Source organism: Staurois parvus, unplaced genomic scaffold (genome assembly GCF_062004578.1).
Source record: "Staurois parvus isolate SC_StPar_1 unplaced genomic scaffold, SC_StPar_1.0 ptg000604l, whole genome shotgun sequence".
Taxonomy (NCBI): domain Eukaryota; kingdom Metazoa; phylum Chordata; class Amphibia; order Anura; family Ranidae; genus Staurois; species Staurois parvus.
The window spans coordinates 353022-371210 of record NW_028318400.1 but is presented as its reverse complement, the minus strand read 5'-3'; the positions used below and the strand labels follow the sequence as shown (position 1 = coordinate 371210).

General features: G+C 40.5%; 1 protein-coding gene across 1 annotated transcript in view; it reads left to right on the top strand.

Moving 5' to 3' along the window:
* The window catches only part of LOC149449762 (alpha-2-macroglobulin-like protein 1), a 135000-nt gene that overhangs the window by 107867 nt on the left and 8944 nt on the right, over positions 1-18189 (top strand). Inside the window, exons 27-35 of the mRNA XM_089692750.1 lie at positions 1739-1813; positions 3026-3188; positions 4672-4877; positions 6074-6289; positions 6371-6498; positions 7044-7134; positions 9978-10043; positions 13555-13657; positions 14275-14316. The gene's annotated coding sequence lies outside the window, so the exon portion shown is untranslated. The remainder of the gene's footprint in view (positions 1-1738; positions 1814-3025; positions 3189-4671; positions 4878-6073; positions 6290-6370; positions 6499-7043; positions 7135-9977; positions 10044-13554; positions 13658-14274; positions 14317-18189) is intronic.

Sequence of the window (18189 nt, the reverse complement as noted above, 5' to 3'; positions counted from 1 at the left end):
GTTTGTACAGTTTCTTTATTATATAAATTATAACCACTTCCTACTCCAATAACTATACAATCAGCTCCCCACAGCACCAACAACACCTTCACCCCTGAAGACGTAACAATTTCTTTATTAAACTGTATGTCTAGGCAAAATTAAAAAAAAAACAAACATGCTGCAATGTATGCACATTTTCCACTGTTTTGTTTCTTTAAAAACAATGCACGTTCACAAAAAATATCAGATGACCCTGCCAGAAATCGACTGCGCACCAAAATTCCTCTAGCGAGCTGAGAACTCTGCCTTTGTTGCACTGAAATCCCAGGCAGTGTTATCAGCCCTGCTTAGTTTACCTATGCTAGACTACAGAGCATATCCCCCTATCTAATGGAAATTAGAAGAGGGGAGATGCTGTGTAGCACAACAGGGCTGATAACATTGCTTTGGATTTTAGTGCAGCAGAAGAAGTGTTGTCAGCTCACTAGAGGAAGTTAGGAGTTCACCGGATTTCTGGCAGAATCATAATGTATTTTTCTGTGCTTGCAGTGTTTTTAACCAGTTGCTCTTTGCCCTATAGCACAAATACTGCCACAGGGCGGCAGGGCTGTGCAAAGCCACGTGTATATATACATGATTTGCATTTCCGGGTAGGGGGCACGCGTGCGCATCGCACTACCCGCTTCGCCATTGGCGGCTACGGATGTCAATCACTGGGTCCCAGCCGGAAATTTTCCGCTGGCACCTGGCGATTGCCAAGGAACACTGACAGGGAAGAGACCTGTGTGTACACAACACAGGTCTCTCTCTTGCCAGCAAGAACATGCTGCTGTGTATTTCTCTGTATTTACACAGCAGAGAAATACACAGCAGCATGTTTTCAAAGTAAAACACACACAGCACATGTTGTAAAACACAGCACACAGTTAACCCTTTGATCACCCCAGATGTTATCCCCTTCCTGCCCAGTGTCATTATTACAGTGTCAGTGCTTTCTTTTTTTTTAACGTTAGATTTTTATTGAAAATTTTTCAAATTACATACATAACATGCGGATGTAGTCATTGTTGTATGATATGACATAAACCACTAGTAAACATGTTGGACAGAATAATGGTCATGGAACATAAAAAACATAAACATTATACAGGTGGTCCTACAGAAATCAGAGTCAAATGATCAGTACAAGTTCTCCAGCACGTCAGAAGGAGGGGAGAAGATAAAGAAAGAAGGGAGCAAATACAGGGGTATTCACATACAAAGTATGACCTAGAATGGCAGCATAGTACATTTGTGTACGTATAGGAGACCTGAATCCCATGTAAAATTTCAGTATCACCAAGTTTTATACCATATGAGCCAAGGTTTTCAGTTTTTTTCAAATGCAGGTAACGTGTCATTTTGGATAGCTAACAAACGTTCATAAGAATAGTGTTGTTGAGTGGTATAAACAGCCTCTGACAGATTGGGGGTTAATTCCTTTTTCCAGTGTCTGGTAATGGTTAAATTAACAGATAGCAACAGGTTTGCTACAATCTTGCAATAAGAGAAGGGGAATTTGTCTATTCCCAAGTTTAGTATGGCCAAGCCCGGATCAGGGGGGTTAATGTACCTGATGTATCTGACAAAATTTTTAAAATTTTACGTCAAAAGCTGCAAATACTTTTACAATTCCATAATATGTTCTTTTAATTAAGCTGGTTCAGCAAAGTTTTAGTCTGTACATGTTAGACATAACCATTGATCTTCATTACAGGGAGGAGTGAAAGATGATGTCTCCCTTTCTGCTTATGTGACAATGGCTCTAATAGAGGCTGGTGCATCTCTGGAGGTAAGTGATCATCAGCAAAAATATTGTTACATACCTGTATATGTTGTACCTAACCAAGAGAAAAAGTGATCTTGCAATGTTTCTTCCAAGCATAACAACTGTTTTTCAATCAATTGCTTAATGGTAGGTGCTGTTAGAATGTGTATACAGTTGGCCACTGGTGTTCCATCCCCGTCACATAACATCACCCCTGAGCACGGGTAGACAACTGGGCCTGTAGCAGCTCCCTTCCATGTTTTTTTATGTTATCAATTTGTGCCCAAGAAAGAAATCAGATATGTCCACTAGTGGGATAAGAATAGGATCAACTATACGTAATGACAAATTAGGCGTTTTTTAGGTGGTTGTTAACTATTTAACGGAAATTAGGTTTGAGCTTTAGATTTGGGTCAGCCATGAGTTCAACCAAAGCTGTTTACAGTTCAACAAATGGGTAAACAAAAAAAAAACAGATTTGGCCAGTTTGCCCACCTGCCAAACCTCCAGCTGCTGGTATCACTACCTCCACTGAATGACAACGTCTCACTGGTCAGTTGCTAGGGTGTTGGGCTGCACAGCTTTACTGGTTACCAGGAGACAGGTGGTTGCCTGTCGACCACTAGATCATCATTTTCAGCAGCCCGAACAAAAGCAAACAGTTCCTGGATGATGGTCAAAGATTCTACCTGTGTGGTATTCAGCCAGATCCCTTTTTTTTGTTTTGTATAGAGAGGGGAAGAATTAGCACCTCTTACAGCTTTTTATTAGTATCTGTGTCTCCGTTGCTGGGATGTCCCTTTACTCTGTGCTCCCTTGACCACCAGGGTTGTGAATTGAACTATCTCTTATCCTTCTTTGGAAAACCTTGCCCATCCTTTTTAAACCAGAATCAAATAGAGAATAAATGCCACCATTATCGTCTCAAGTGGATTGTATAGAAAATACATTCCAGGGAGGGTAAACAGAAAATTCAATTCACAGCAATGCCTTGGGTGTCACAGACACAGACAATTATAAGAATTTTTTCCAACAAGAGACACAGATGACATTATTTCTAAACTGAGAAAAACATTTTGGCTGCAGTTCTACTTAAAATGTATTTAAAAAAATTGCAGATTTTAGTCATATACGTAGATCACATCAGAGGCATCATGCATCTTTATCCTCTTGATTACTCTTCCCAATGTTATTTTAGCAAATACTGAAATTTCATACTAGTCAATTTATTTCTAGGATCCTCTGGTTAGAGACGCAGTGTCCTGTCTGCGGAAGGCTGCTGTGGATGTGAACAGTGTATACACTTTGGCTCTGCTGGCCTACACCTTTACATTGTGCAGAGAGACAGAGCTCAGGGCAGCTGTATTAAACAAACTGGAAGAAAAAGCTGTACGAGGAGGTGAGGAATAGATTTACTAAAATGATTCCAGGCAGAAGTCATTGGGGTTGATTTACTAAAGGTAAATAGGCTGTGCACTGCAGGTGCATTTGTTTTAGATTTAGATCCAAGAGGCAGCTCTGAAATGAGGAGAAGCTCTGCTGATTTATTTCATCCAATCATGTACAAGCAAAAATGCTATTTTTTTATATTCCTTGCATGTTCCTCTCAGATCTAGAGCAACTGCTCTTTCAGTGCACTTGCAGTGCACTTCCAAGTGCACTTCAAGTGAACTTGCAGTGCACAGCCTATTTGCCTTCAACCCCATCGTATATTTTAACTGAACAATTTTTAAATTTTCTTTTAACATTACATTTATTCAATTGCAATCCTTCTTTACACCACTCTTCTGTTGGGGCTGAAACTGTGAGTGTGCTGATTACTAAAAGGGGGAAAGGATCAGATACAATGATAATTACCCTGGAAGTAGAAAACCTATTACAAAATGGGGTTTTGGCCAATTATATATTATTGATGTTTATACGTTGTAAAAGGTATGTTTTATTAAATTTTAAAACACTATAGATATTAGTGAAACCAAACATTTATTATACACTATATGGTTAAAACGTTGTGGACATCTCTCCAAATATTGGAGTTTAGGCAATTCCAGTAATGATTACTGTCAAAACTAAACCATACAGTATAAAGACATTTTAGACAACTGTGCACTTTCAAACTTGTGGCAGTTTGTGGAACGCTCTTTTCTTTTCTAACATGGCTTTGCCCCGGTATACACAACCAGATGCTTGAAGATATGGCTTAATGATTTTAGTGGAGGAACTCAAGTGATCTACACAGAGCCCGAACTCAAGTGACCTACACAGAGGCCTGACCTCAGCCTTACTGAACACCTTTTGGAGGGATTGCAACACTGATATAATGCCAGGATTTCTTGTCCATCTTCAGTACCTGACCTCAGCAATGCTCTTTTGGCTGAATAGGAACACAATCCCACATGCACTCTCCATAACCTGTGTTCGTCCCACTATTCTCAACAGATTGCCCCTATTGTGCATTTTAGTCTACACTTAAAAATATCATGGAAGGCCTTTGCAGAAGAGTGAAGGCTGTTATAGCCTCAAAGAGGCTGCCAATCTCTTATTAATACTCATTTTGGCCATATTGTGTTTGACAAAGGATTAGCACTTGGCAGTGAATTGTGGTTTGAAATAACTAATGTCTATTTTCAGACCCCCCTCTAAAACCTTGGACTGAGCCATATGGGGGGAGGGGGAGAATTGCCGCAATAATTAGGATTAAATGTCAAACTCAACTCTAACTTTGTTGTGGTGGAATTCCCCTTAAATGCAAGCTCCAGTGTCTTCTCATGTTGTGGCTGATGACAATCCAAATACCACAGAGATCCTGCAAAACCTATAGTAAAGTACTATAGCAAAAGACAAGATCATAGTGTAATTATGTAGTGTCTTTGTATTTACAGACGGACAGCTCCACTGGGAACGGGATTCTCCTCCTCCCATTCAAGATTCATACTGGTACAGAGCTCCATCTGCTGAGGTAGAGATGACTTCCTATGTGCTCCTGGCTCTACTCTCTGGACCTAAACCTGACCTGGCCAAAGCTACACAGATTGTGAACTGGCTAAGCAAACAGCAGAACCCCTATGGAGGCTTCTCATCTACACAGGTGACTGATAGCATTCCAGTGCATTACATATCCCATTGCCTTTTTAACTAAGGATCAAGTCCGCAAAAACATGATTATACCATTATGGCTGAACTCTGGTTGTTAAATGTCTCAGTGACTGGAGGAAAATAAGTCTCAGCACCCCAGATGCCCTGTCTGTTCAACCCCAGTAAAGCCATGGTTAGAGCTAGATTTGAAATGTACACCTGCTTGGCTAAAGTAGACCTCAGCAGACCACAAATATACCTACCTTCCTTTCTGTTGACAGGAGTTAAAGGGAAGCTCTACATAAGCTATAAGTCATGGTGTTGTAGCTTCCATTATGCTATGGAATCCACTCTCACAGTACTGATAGACCAAGTGCTGTCCCATGTTTGAGTCACATACTGCTTCATACCCTTCTGCACCTGGCATTGAATAGAGCATTAAGAGATTAAAGAAAAGATTAATATCAATGGCAGCCTATATTCCTTCGGTACAGGTTTCCTTTGAGCAGCCTCTTGCATCAGAACTTATGCATACTAAAGCCTGTAATACTGTATGCACCTAAAACCTAAGATAAAAATTTAAACTGCATAAGCAAAACTTCTGACATCCTAAAAATGTACTGGTGGGGCTTGATATCCAAGTAAACACATCTACACTCATCAAAATGGATCTTTCATAGAAATATATGAAGAACCCAGCACTGGTCTGGCAACACCACTGTTTGGCATGAAACTGAGTATACAATAAAAAGTCTGGGAAAAATGGAGATTAGATTTAATGGTGAAGTCAGGATTAGTGGAAGATTTTTTATACTATATGTTGATTATTGTATTTTTTGTTGTTGTTTTTTTTGGATCATAAATAAAATCTGTCACTTTGTCCATTTAGGGAAACATTACAGGTTATCTTTTCTTCTACCCCACGTGACAGTGTTTAGGTTGATGATCTAATGAGCCCTCATACCTAAATGTTAATCTGGTATTTCTAGTGCTCCAACAGATGAATACAATATTAAGGGACCATTGTGAAGGTATCAGCAGTTCACTTTGACCTAAAGGGCCAAATTCTTTCCTTTTTTTATCACCCAATGCTTAAAAAGGCTTGCCTTTAGAAACAATATGTTAGTTGCAGGAACTGAACACAATCTGAAATCTGCTACTTCATTAGATAAGGGTCTTCACAAACATACATTTTGTTATTCCATGTAGGACACAGTTGTGGCTCTCCAAGCTCTGGCCAAGTATTCCGAGCTCACATTTAGTGATAAGGGTGATATGACTCTGACTGTCAGTGCTAGCTCAGGATTTCTGGAGAAGTTCCATGTAGACCAAAACAACCGCCTCCTCCTTCAGAGAGCATCGCTACCGGCTGTTACTGGAGATTATACGGTGTCAGCCACAGGGAATGGCTGTGTATTTGTACAGGTAAGAGGAAACCAACTCTCTGTCTTCTTTTCTCTCAGTTATAGTCATTCTCAAACTCGATTTTCTGTGCTCACCTCACAGGCAGTTCTGAGATACAATGTCCCTCCAACCAGAAGGGACACCAGCTTTTCATTAAAGGTGACAACACATTCAAACAGAGAGTGGCTGGGGGATCCAGTGACAAATTTTGAGATTCATATCAGTGCTGCGTGAGTTTTATTACTGTTTTCGATTAGTCATCAGGGGACCCATTTAAAACCTTAGGGTACCTTAAGGTAACATGGCCATAATTTGCTAATGAATTGTACAATAAATACAGTAAATAAAACATTCCTAAAAGTTTTAACTCATTCAATTGAAGATGTATATTTTTCTGTGTTACTGTTGGAAAGATTTTGCCTCACTTCTTGTACTGATGGGATCCCAGAGACTTTGTGGTGAGATTCTTGAACACAGGCCCCAAAACACTTGGGGGGGGGGGCTATAAAAATAAAGCCAGTGTATACAGATCAATCTGGTATTTTTCAGTAAATGGTTCCCTTCCAGGTTATCATATCACATAGCTGATAGCTAACTCAATGTGTGTCAGGCAGGCAAAGTGTGGCACCTGCTTACTAATGGGTGTTGCTGTTGTTGGAAACTACTCAAAATGGTCATGTTACCTGAAAATTATCCTAAAGTATTAAAGGGCAATGACAGATTATTTCACTCTAGTCCTGTATTTTTTATTTTTTATTATTTTGTACTTTCACAGCTACACTGGAACCAGGGAAAGAACTAATATGGTTGTTATAGAAGTGAAGATGCTGTCTGGATACATTCCAATCAAAAGTACAGTAAGGAAGGTAAGGATGTCTACCAACAAATATTTCATTAGCATACATCAAAAACTTGAGTGTTTCAAGTCACTGCACAAACAAATTATAATAACGTGGGGCACGGTGGTGGCTCATTGCTTAGCATATCTGCATTACTACATCTGTTCTTGGGGTCATTTCTTATCTGAGAATCTGTCTATATGGAATCTATATGGTCTATCCATGCATTGTGTATTTCCACTGGGTTGTACAATTTTCCTATATACCTCCAGTCAGCCTGAACCTTGTAGGAGGTGGCAGCATTTTAGTGAAGCTCCTGCATGCCAAGGAAATACACTGATAGCTACCATATAACTACATGAAAGTAAGTTGGCATTTTTGAGGGTACCTACCTACCTATCCAGTGGAAAGGATACCTGTGTTGCTGTGTGGTGCCATTGTGGATAATGTCCCAGGAGATCTGATAGCAAGGCATGCACATTCAGGAAGGATCCAGGTATGATCCAAAAGGCGCATTGGCCCTTTGCGGTCACTGGCTTGAGGTGAGAGGCCATTTCAGCCAGTGAAGGATTATCTATCGATGTGTTGTGCACATACACTGCACATGTTGAAAGTCCTGGAGCAGTAAAGCACCTTAGTTGCATATTTGCACTTTAATTGGCCTTTTTAATATATTTTTTCACGTATTGATTTATTGATTGTGTTTTTTTACATGCGTATTGCTTTGAGCACTTTGTCATGCAGTTGTAATATATCCCACATTTGGGATTCACTGTATACACAGACAGGTGTATACACTTTACAGCACTTTGTCATATTCATATCCCACATTTGGGATTCATTGTGTACACAATTGGTGTATGTTATTCATCCCGTGACAGAGATTGGGTTGATTACATGCGTTTTGTTCATCACTTATAAATACTAGTTCACTTATTGGGTCCAAGCATAGGACCTTGTGTGGATTCACATCTGTTCACTGGTTTTCACGTCTAATAGAGATCCTGTGAGGATCATATCATTGGTTCATTTATTATTATTTATTTAGAGTTTATTTATAGTATATATATATATAGCATTGCATCATACTATTGTTTATTTGACATTTTCACCTATAGGTAAAGGATTGAGGTGCTAGCTGCTTAGTATCTTTTTAGGTACATATTAAGCGCAGGGGGGAACACTACTTTATTTACTGTTGCAAAAATAATCTCTGTTCAAAAAAGTTATTTCTTTGTATTAATTATAACATCAGTAAAAGCATCTGGAGTGCAGTGAAAATGCTAGCCTAGGCATCGTACAGTGAAAGCACAGATGTACAAAGGACAATATTTGAACCCCAAGGAAATGAGCCCGTGAGTTACAAATATGCAAAAAAAAACCCAAACCCAGCATAGTGACAAGACATTAGATCTTTATGGTGTCATCAAACAAGTAACCCTGTTATGTCATGTAAGACCACTCAGGCCTGGGCAGAATATCAGGTATAATTAATAAAACAAGAAGGATCTGTGGGATAATGGCATCCAAACAAGTGAATAAAGAAAGACTAGGGCAGAGATAGGAGAAAAAAATAATCTTTCAGCCAAAGAGCCCCCACACAAAAATCTCATCTGTTTGAGATATGAGGTCAGTCAATGAGTGACATGACATTATCCACCGAAAAAGGAGCAAAGCAAAAAAAACAAATGAGAACAAAGAAATTTACCCAAAACTTTAGCTGTATGAGCTAAACCTTGTCTTTATATTGTTGGTGGTACTCTTTGTTCATGGTGGTTAAAACGCACCAATACGTAAGAAACTTGACTATCTTAATACATTCTACTAACTAAAATTAATAGTAGTACTTGCCTGCTTCCTTCTTACATGATTTCCTCAGTCTCAGCACTTTGTATTCCCTACTATTCAGAAATATGTGCAGCCATTTTAAAAAATAAGAAACAATTCAGGTACACAGCATATACAAGATGAGGCATATGATGTCATTGGTGGCTCACTGGAGGAGAAGAAATAAGCCAGCCACCAATGTCGTCATGCGACTCATCTACCACATTACCCTACTGGGAATAAAAGCCTTTTCCATGAGATCTCGGAGATATTTTTTTTCAAGTAAATGATGATAATAATGTCATACTATGCATTGGCAACATTAGGGCTCGTTCACACTTGCCTAATTTCTAGCTCTTTACAACTGCCCCTATAGCATTTGACAGGTGTTAGACAGGTGTTTGGGGAGTGTTTTTAACACTCTTCAAACGCCCTATGCGCGATTTTGACATGTTTTCCAAGCGTTAATACCATTACTTCATTATAGGCATTTGTGGTGCGGTTTTAACGCTTGGAAAATGCATATGAAATGCCTCTCAAATTCCCCACCAATGCCCCGCAAACGCCTGCCAGGCATTTGAGGAGCATCACCATGGACTTGAATGGGAGGCATTGAAAGGCTTCAACTCCTCCTGACTGGAGATGAGGCGCCAATTTTGCCGCGACATGATGCTAAAGCTTCAGTGTGAACAGCACTAAGTGCTGCCATGTGTATAATTTTCATAGGCATTTGTGGAGTGTTAAAACACCCCTCAAAAGCCTGTAAAATGCCAGCTTACAAAGCTAGTGTGAACTTAGCCTAAGGTGCAAAGGTCATGCAGTGCTGCAGGCTGATGGAAATTTTTGTTAAGGGGGACAGGTCCATTTTAACTTGGCTGAGCTCATTAAGCTGAAATGTAAGTTTGGGATTCACCTCAGTTATGATCCAGCTACAGGGACAAATACTAACCCAACATCATCACCAAATAGTGAGAGGAGACTTTAACCTTCTTATATTAACATAATATGAATAATAAGATATGTTTTTGTTGTTTTTTTTACAGCTGCAGGACAGGCTGATACAGAGAAGTGAAATGCAGACTGACATGGTCACTTTATATCTGAATGAGGTTTGAACACCTTTTTTCATTTACCTATTAACCTACGATAGCAGCTATATGATCCATCCTCTGTGTAGCATGATTGTGACACACAAATGCAGCTCATTTTGAATCACTTATCCCAGCAGACACTCACAGTGCTGGCCTTGCCTTAAGGGCTATTTCACACTGGCGTTGAATTATAGAGCAGCCACATTCCTGTGCAAATCACATGCGATTTCTGTGCGGTGCAATTGGAGCCAAACATTTTATATGGCTCTAATCGCACCGCACCTGCAAAAAAAAGTTGCAGGACCCTTTTTTGGGTCTGCACTAGAATCGGATTGCATGGGTATTCACACCTATGCGATCCGATTCTGCACATCGCACCGCGTTTTGCTTTCAGAGTGTTGTTAACTTAACATACACACCCACAGCAGTTCGCATGAACGGGGTGCGATTCTGATGCGGAATTTGCACAGAAAACGCTACAAATTCCGCACCGCATCGATGTGAACCAGGGCTTACGCACATTAATTCACTTATAGCATGAATTAGTGCTTTGGTTACATTGCATAGGCATGCATGTTGCATCAGGCAATGCTCCTCAAATGCCCTGTAGGATGTTTTTCTTTACATCTGTACAAGGCTAAGGCTCCGTTCACACTTTTGCAGTTTGCTTTTTGTCTGTTTTGCAGAAACAGTAAGAGAGAACAATTAAACACAACTAAAAGTGAAAGAACATTTCTCCAAAGTTGGGCCAACACCCTCTAAGGAACACATGTCCACCTTCCAAAATGTCCCCTTTTATCCTATTTTTATGACCTCTATAAAATTTTGGACTTTTCATCACTTTGGGTTGACTTGCTAAAACTGGAGATTGTAAAATGTGGTGCAGCTCTACATAGAAACTGATCAGCTTCCAGGTTTTTTTGGCCAATCTTAAGTGAACAAGCTGAAGTTAGAAGTTTATTGGCTGCCATACACAGCTGCACCAGATTTTGCACTCTCCAGTTTTAGTAAATCAACCCCTTTGTGTCTTGGTGACAATGCAAGGATCCCCAAGACAAAGCGGGTGAACTTCCTCAGAGTAGATACAGATACCAAAAATAAAGTAGTGAATGTAAAGTTAGGCACAAAAAAGTCCATCAGATAGTGGAAAAGAAACCAGGTAACTTGTGTACATATTCGCATGCCAGTATACATATATATATATATATATATACACACAGGTGAAACTCAAAAAATTAGAATATCGTGCAAAAGTTCATTTATTTCAGTAATGCAACTTAAAAGGTGAAACTAATATATGAGATAGACTCATTACATGCAAAGCAAGATAGTTCAAGCCATGATTTGTCATAATTGTGATGATTATGACTTACAGCTCATGAAAACCCCAAATCTACAATCTCAGAAAATGAGAATATTGTGAAAAGGTGCAATATTCTCAGCTCAAAGTGTCCCACTCTAATCGGCTAATTAAGCCATAACACCTGCAAAGGGTTCCTGAGCCTTTAAATGGTCTCTCAGTCTGGTTCAGTAGGAATCACAATCATGGGAAAGACTGCTGACCTGACAGTTGTGCAAAAAAACCATCATTGACACCCTCCATAAGGAGGGAAAGCCTCAAAAGGTAATTGCAAAAGAAGATAGATGTTCCCAAAGTGTTGTATCAAAGCCCATTAATAGAAAGTTATGTGGAAGGGAAAAGTGTGGAAGAAAAAGGTGCACAAGCAGCAGGGATGACCACAGCCTGGAGAGGATTGTCAGGAAAAGGCCATTCAAAAGTGTTGGGGACTTTCACAAGGAGTGGACTGAGGCTGGAGTCAGTGTATCAAGAGCCACCACTCAGAGGCGGATCCTGGACATGGGCTTCAAATGTCGTATTCCTCTTGTCAAGCCGCTCCTGAACAACAAACAACGTCAGAAGCGTCTTACCTGGGCTAAAGAAAAACAGACCTGGTCTGTTGCTCAGTGGTCCAAAGTCCTCTGTTCTGATGAGAGCAGCTTTTGCATCTCATTTAGAAACCAAGGACCTAGAGTATGGAGGAAGAATGGAGATGCAAACACTGCAAGATGCTTGAAGTCCAGTGTGAAGTTTCCACAGTCTGTGTTGATTTGGGGAGCCATGTCATCTGCTGGTGTTGGTCCACTGTGCTTCATTAAATCCAGGGTCAACGCAGCCGTCTACCAGGAGATTTTGGAGCACTTCATGCTTCCTTCCGCAGACGAGCTTTATGGGGATGCTGACTTCATTTTCCAGCAGGACTTGGCACCTGCCCCCACTGCCAAAAGCACCAAAACATGTTCAATGACCGTGGGATTACTGTGCTTGATTGGCCAGCAAACTCGCCTGACCTGAACCCCATAGAGAATCTATGGGGCATTGCCAAGAGAAAGATGAGAGACATGAGACCGAACAATGCAGAAGAGCTGAAGGCCGCTATTGAAGCATCCCGGTCTTCCATAACACCTCAGCAGTGCCACCTCAGCTTCCATGCCACACCGCATTGAGGCAGTAATTGCTGCAAAAGGGGCCCAAACCAAGTACTGAGTACATATGCATGGTTATATTTTTCAGAGGTCCGATATTGTTCTAAGTACAATCCTTGTTTTATTGATTGCATGTAATATTCTCATTTTCTGAGATTGTGGATTTGGGGTTTTCATGAGCTGTAAACCATAATCATCCCAATTTTGACAAATCACAGCTTGAACTATCTTGCTTTGCATGTAATGAGTCTATCTCATATATTAGTTTCACCTTTTAAGTTGCATTACTGAAATAAATGAACTTTTGCACGATATTCTAATTTTTCGGGTTTCACCTGTATTTTTTTAAGTGCTGTCAAGTCAGGTCTGAGTCCTACCTACTTGATAAATTACAGTTCTGAAAAGAAGTCGGTTTTGTGCTAGTCTGGAGAGGTTTTACAGTGTCATCCCCACAGCTGTTATCAGTGTGTCCTACCATCTAGTAGCCAATCTCCCTCTTTGACTGGTGCCTTCAACCTTCCCAAACATTATTTTCCTCTCCAGTAATCTCTGTCTTATAACAGTGTGACCAAAATAGGACAGTCATAACTTCAACATGTGGGCTTGTAATGACATAGCCGGTTTGATGTCTTTCAAAATTGAAATATCAGTTCTATGGGCTGTCTACAGAATGCATAAAATCCTTCAGCATGATGTCATTATGTGCTGTGATTGGCCAAAGAATTGCACCTGACAAAATGACAAGATTTCCAAACCCTATCCAAAAGCAAAAAATGGCAAGGGATATACTGTAAATACATCATAATACTCTCTTAATTGTACTCATTAACTTGTTTATTAATAACTTTTCATCCTTTAGTACATCTGTCACAGATTTGTATCATATGTATCATCACACATTTGTATAATCTGTCACACCTGGTATCATTCTGCAATTGGTGGAAACCAAACAGTTACCACACTTTACTTTTTATTTCTATTTATCGGTCAGTGTACCTTGTTCTTTGCTGTTATAAAGCACTGCAATGTTATTTTTGCTTGCTAGGTGGGACATGATCCTGTGGATCTTTCCTTTATGATGGAACAGGACGTTGAAGTCAAGGACCTGAAACCAGCTACAGTAAAAGTATATGATTATTATGAGACAGGTAATAGCTTTCTCGTGTAAGGCCAGCATTAGCAATCTCATGGCTGCTTTTCTTTAAATACGTCTTTAAAGACTTCACCCAAAAGGGAAAGTTCTGCTTTAAGGACTGGTCCCCCGCTCCCCGTTAAGGATTGGCACCTTTGGGGAGCGGGATGGGGGGGAGTGGGTACCTGATATTGACATGTACCCGCTCCCACTAACATTGCCTATGCCTAGACACGTGACAGGTCCAAGAAAACTACGGGACCATTCACAAAGCGCAGTGCTACGCGCGCATGCGCAGTGAGCACCTGGCTTCACCAAGCTGTCAGAGCTGGGTGCTCACACTGAAGATGCCGGCGCCGGGAACAGAGGGCGGCTGGTGAAATGGGCTGCAGTTTTTGTAGCTGCTAACTTTTAATTATTTTTTTTTTTCACTGGAACTCCACTTTGATTTAAACCAGGAATACTTTTTTTGGCTGGAAGGTAATGGAATAATCCTGGTGTAAAATCACTCCTTCTATATATCACATCTTCGTTACTGTTTGGATTGTTTCATATATCAAGTGTATGTCTCTGATAGGATATGGTATTTTATGGCATTTTAAATGTTATTCTTTTACTCATTTTACCTTCCAGATGAACAAGCAGTGGCAGAATACAACCATCCCTGCAATGCAGGTAAGGATGTCAAACTTGTATACTTTAAATTAGATGGGTAACATTTTTTTAAAAGAAGATTGAGAGATGACATGACTCCCTTGCCTTGTCTGCTAATCCCTATCTATGGTGAATACAAACACATGCCTAACTTCCTGCCTAGTGTCAGAGCCCAACTCCAGCCAAAACATTTTTTTACAGTTTCTGATAGACCTTTGAACAGTAAACATTTTAATAAAGTTTTTACCTAGGTTATGGAGAAATCACCTTGCTTAATCGAATGTACCAGAAGTATAAAAAATGAGCAGGGCAGTTGTCACCAGGGCAGGGGGACACAGATGAAGGGTTCTTTTAGACTTGTACTGGGGGGGGGGCATTAAAAATGTGTGGTTGAGGGCTGCGTAGATGCAATGGTTGCAATGCTCTGCATCGAGCCCATGGCAAAGATTATCACTCCTGTTGTATTCAGCAGGCAGTAAGCAAATGGAGTAAAAAGGAGAATTTCCATAAATGCCACACAATGCAGAGCATTGGTGTGGTAACTTCAGTGTTAAAGCAGGGGATGATGAGGCATCACATTGCCTTCTCACCACCAATAAAATGTCTCTGAAAACCCATCCAGATACAGATGGTCTTTCAGGGGTGTGGCAATTTGGATGCAAGTCTAAATGTAGCCTAATAACTGGACAGGGGGTCTAGCATCTAACCCTTTCTAATGTTATTGTGCAGTCTATGTCCCTTCCGGGGGAGCTTTCCCATCACTTCCTGTCCTATTGAGGATACAGACTACAAATAAATTATTGATAAAGTGTCCAGTCCTCGTTCATTCTTTCCAAAACGTACCCACTTGCCCACAAACCAGAGCACTGGAGAGAAAATTAGAGCACCAGTTGCTGGAGAAGCAGGAGGGTGATTGCACGGGGGGGGGGGGGGTGTTGGGAGGAAGGATGATGGGCAATAGTTAGTTGTTTTTCTATAGATAGGCCGGGTTTTGGACCCCGGGTTTTCTTTATTGTTATCTTGGTTATACAGTACAAACAGCATTTTCCAAAAAAAGGGAAGGGGGGGTAGAACTCTGCTGGGGTTATGTCTGCAATGCTATCCAGGGCTCTGTTAGAGTGGGGGGGGTTCTCACTTCTTGTCCTGCTGGCAATAGTTTCACCAGACAGGAAGTTAGGGGAAATCTACAACAGGGACGATGACAGGAATTCAAATCTGATGATGTTCTAGCCCTCCCCTACTATACAAAAGAAAAGCATTTTTATTTGTCTATATTGCTGTTGGAAAGTTCCCTCTTGTTAGCAAAAAGGGTGCTTCTGACTTCCATTGTATTTGTTGACTTTCATTATATACAGAAATGTACCAACCAAAGACAGGTATCTGGCTTCATTTAATTAGACCAGCCTTTCCCAACCTTTTTGACATAGAGAAACCCTTGAAGTAACTTTACGGTCTCAGGGAACCCCTGCTAGATATCACTATATCTACAACTTATAACACATTAGTGTTATGGCCAGTGGGAGGAATGCTCCTTACACGTGTGGACATTTGGAAGAATTAGACCCTTACAGATAGCTAATAAGATCAACGGTGTCAGTGGGAACTTATCTGAAAGGTAGAAATTGCTCATTGCTCAAGGAACCCCTAGCAACCTCTGGAGGAACCCTAGAGTTCCATGGAACCCTGGTTGAGAAACCCTGAATGAGACTAAGGAATTTCTGTTACTTATTATTAATTAGAGGCTTATTTATTGGAAAACTTTACAAATGAATGCTTTGCAGATTGCTATGCGAAGGTTATACAAGCTCTCAGCTAACAGTGATATGAGACAACAAACACCATCTTGTTTTGCCTTCTGTGCTGCCATTGCTTTGATTGCTGTTCTGCTTTACTGCATTCTGGGTGAAATAAAGTCCACTGAAGGTTTATCTTAAAGGATCTAGGCTTCTGAGTTTTACATATATATATATATATATATATATATATATATACACACACTTTACAGAAAAACACATTGGCTGCAGATGGGCTATAAAGAAAGTTCACCTTTAAAAAAAAATATAGAAAATGCACATCTTTTTTGTAGGTAAAAAAATGTGAATGTATTATTTTTTTTACTTGGAGCCTGTAAAGCATTGCTCCCATGATCAACAGATCGCTGGAACCATACAGGACTGCATAGTTGTCAGTGTATCTGTCTACTCATACCTCATACGGACAGGCAGATACACACTGACAGGAAGAAGACAATGAACTACTAGAGTGCTCAACAGCGTCATGGTAGTTCATTGAGAATTACAAGTCGTATTTGTAGTTTCCCATTCACAGAACTCTGTGAATGAATGACGTGTCCGGGTGGGCCGAGCATCGCCATATTTTTTTTAAATAGTGACAGCAAGCATGGAGAGAAGATCCCCCGCTTGCTGTCACTAGAGGAAGTGGAGTTGGCAGCAGCTGCAGGAGTGGGAACATATTACATGTTCCCAAAGGTGAACTTATCCTTTAATATGCCAAAGACATGAGATGACACTTGCCTAATCAAGTTATTTTATTCAGGTGGGGCAACCTCAGGCCTTCTGTACTTTCTGTCCCTTCCTCCTATATCTTATGACCTGCTGATGCAACACAAGCATTGTTGTTTATGAACGAAGCTAAAGGGAAAGACATGAGACGTCAGATTGTACCTGCATGGCCAACCAATCAGCTTTTTGCAAACGGTCCCTGCAGTGGGAATGTAAAAATATAGATAATACTTTTTGTGGGCTCTAAATGTACTTTAAAGTGCAAACTTTTAAAAACAATAATTTTCTTTTTCAGGCTTACTTATATACGCGCAAGTACACTGGACATCGAATAACAAAATGAAACCAACTACATATTAGGAAATTTAAATCCAGAGACAAAGGGGTTGATCTACTAAAACTGGAGAGTGCAAAATATGGTGCAGCTCTGCAAAGAAACCAATCCAGTTGATTTATTGTCAAAGCTTAAAGTGTTACTAAACTCAGGACCCTGCATTCACTATATCTGGTCTTCAACAGTACGCAGAACATGGAAATGCAATTATTTTAGTAAATATAAACTGCTAAATACCTTTTCTCATCAGCAGAGTTTTCTTTCTGCTCTAGGAGGATGCAGAACCCCTGACCTCTGTCTGGACAGTGCTGGTTGGCCCTGTGCTGATCACATGCACCCTCCCAAGAAAAAAAAAACCTCTCTTGCAATATACGTTAAACTGAGCATGTGCATGTGGCTACTGGTTCAGTCTGTCTTATCAGGTGGACATTTGAATAAGAGGAGGGCAGAGAAGTCAGGATCAAACAGCATTTTTATACAATGCAGAGGATTAACCCCTTAGGTTTACACAATTAGTATATCAAGCATGCTTTACTGCATATACAGACTGATTTTACTGTTGTGGGTTTAGTAACACTTTAAAGTGATTCAAAAGCCTTTTTTTTGGAAAATAACAAACATGTCTATATTACCTACTTGCAGCCTGGATCCTCCTTTTCTCAGGTTCCCCACAGGCTGTCCTGGCTCCTCCCTCCTGTCGGGTGCCTTTACAGCAAGCAGCTTGCTATGGGAGCACCCGATGCTTCGTGTGTTCATTCACACACAGAGTCACAGATTTGGCCCCACCCCTTCTCCCCTCATTGGCTAACTGGCTGTGATTATCAACAATGGGAGCCAATGGCTCCCACTTGCTGGCTCAGCCACTGGGGAGGCAGAGACCCAAGATAGCCGAGGCTGTCATTCACATCGCTGGATCGCGATGAGGCTCAGGTAAGTATTGATGGGGGTGGAGGGCACTGTTGTACACAAAAGGTTTTTTACCTTCATGCATAGAATGCATGAAGGTAAAAACTTTCAGCCTTTACAACCACTTTAATT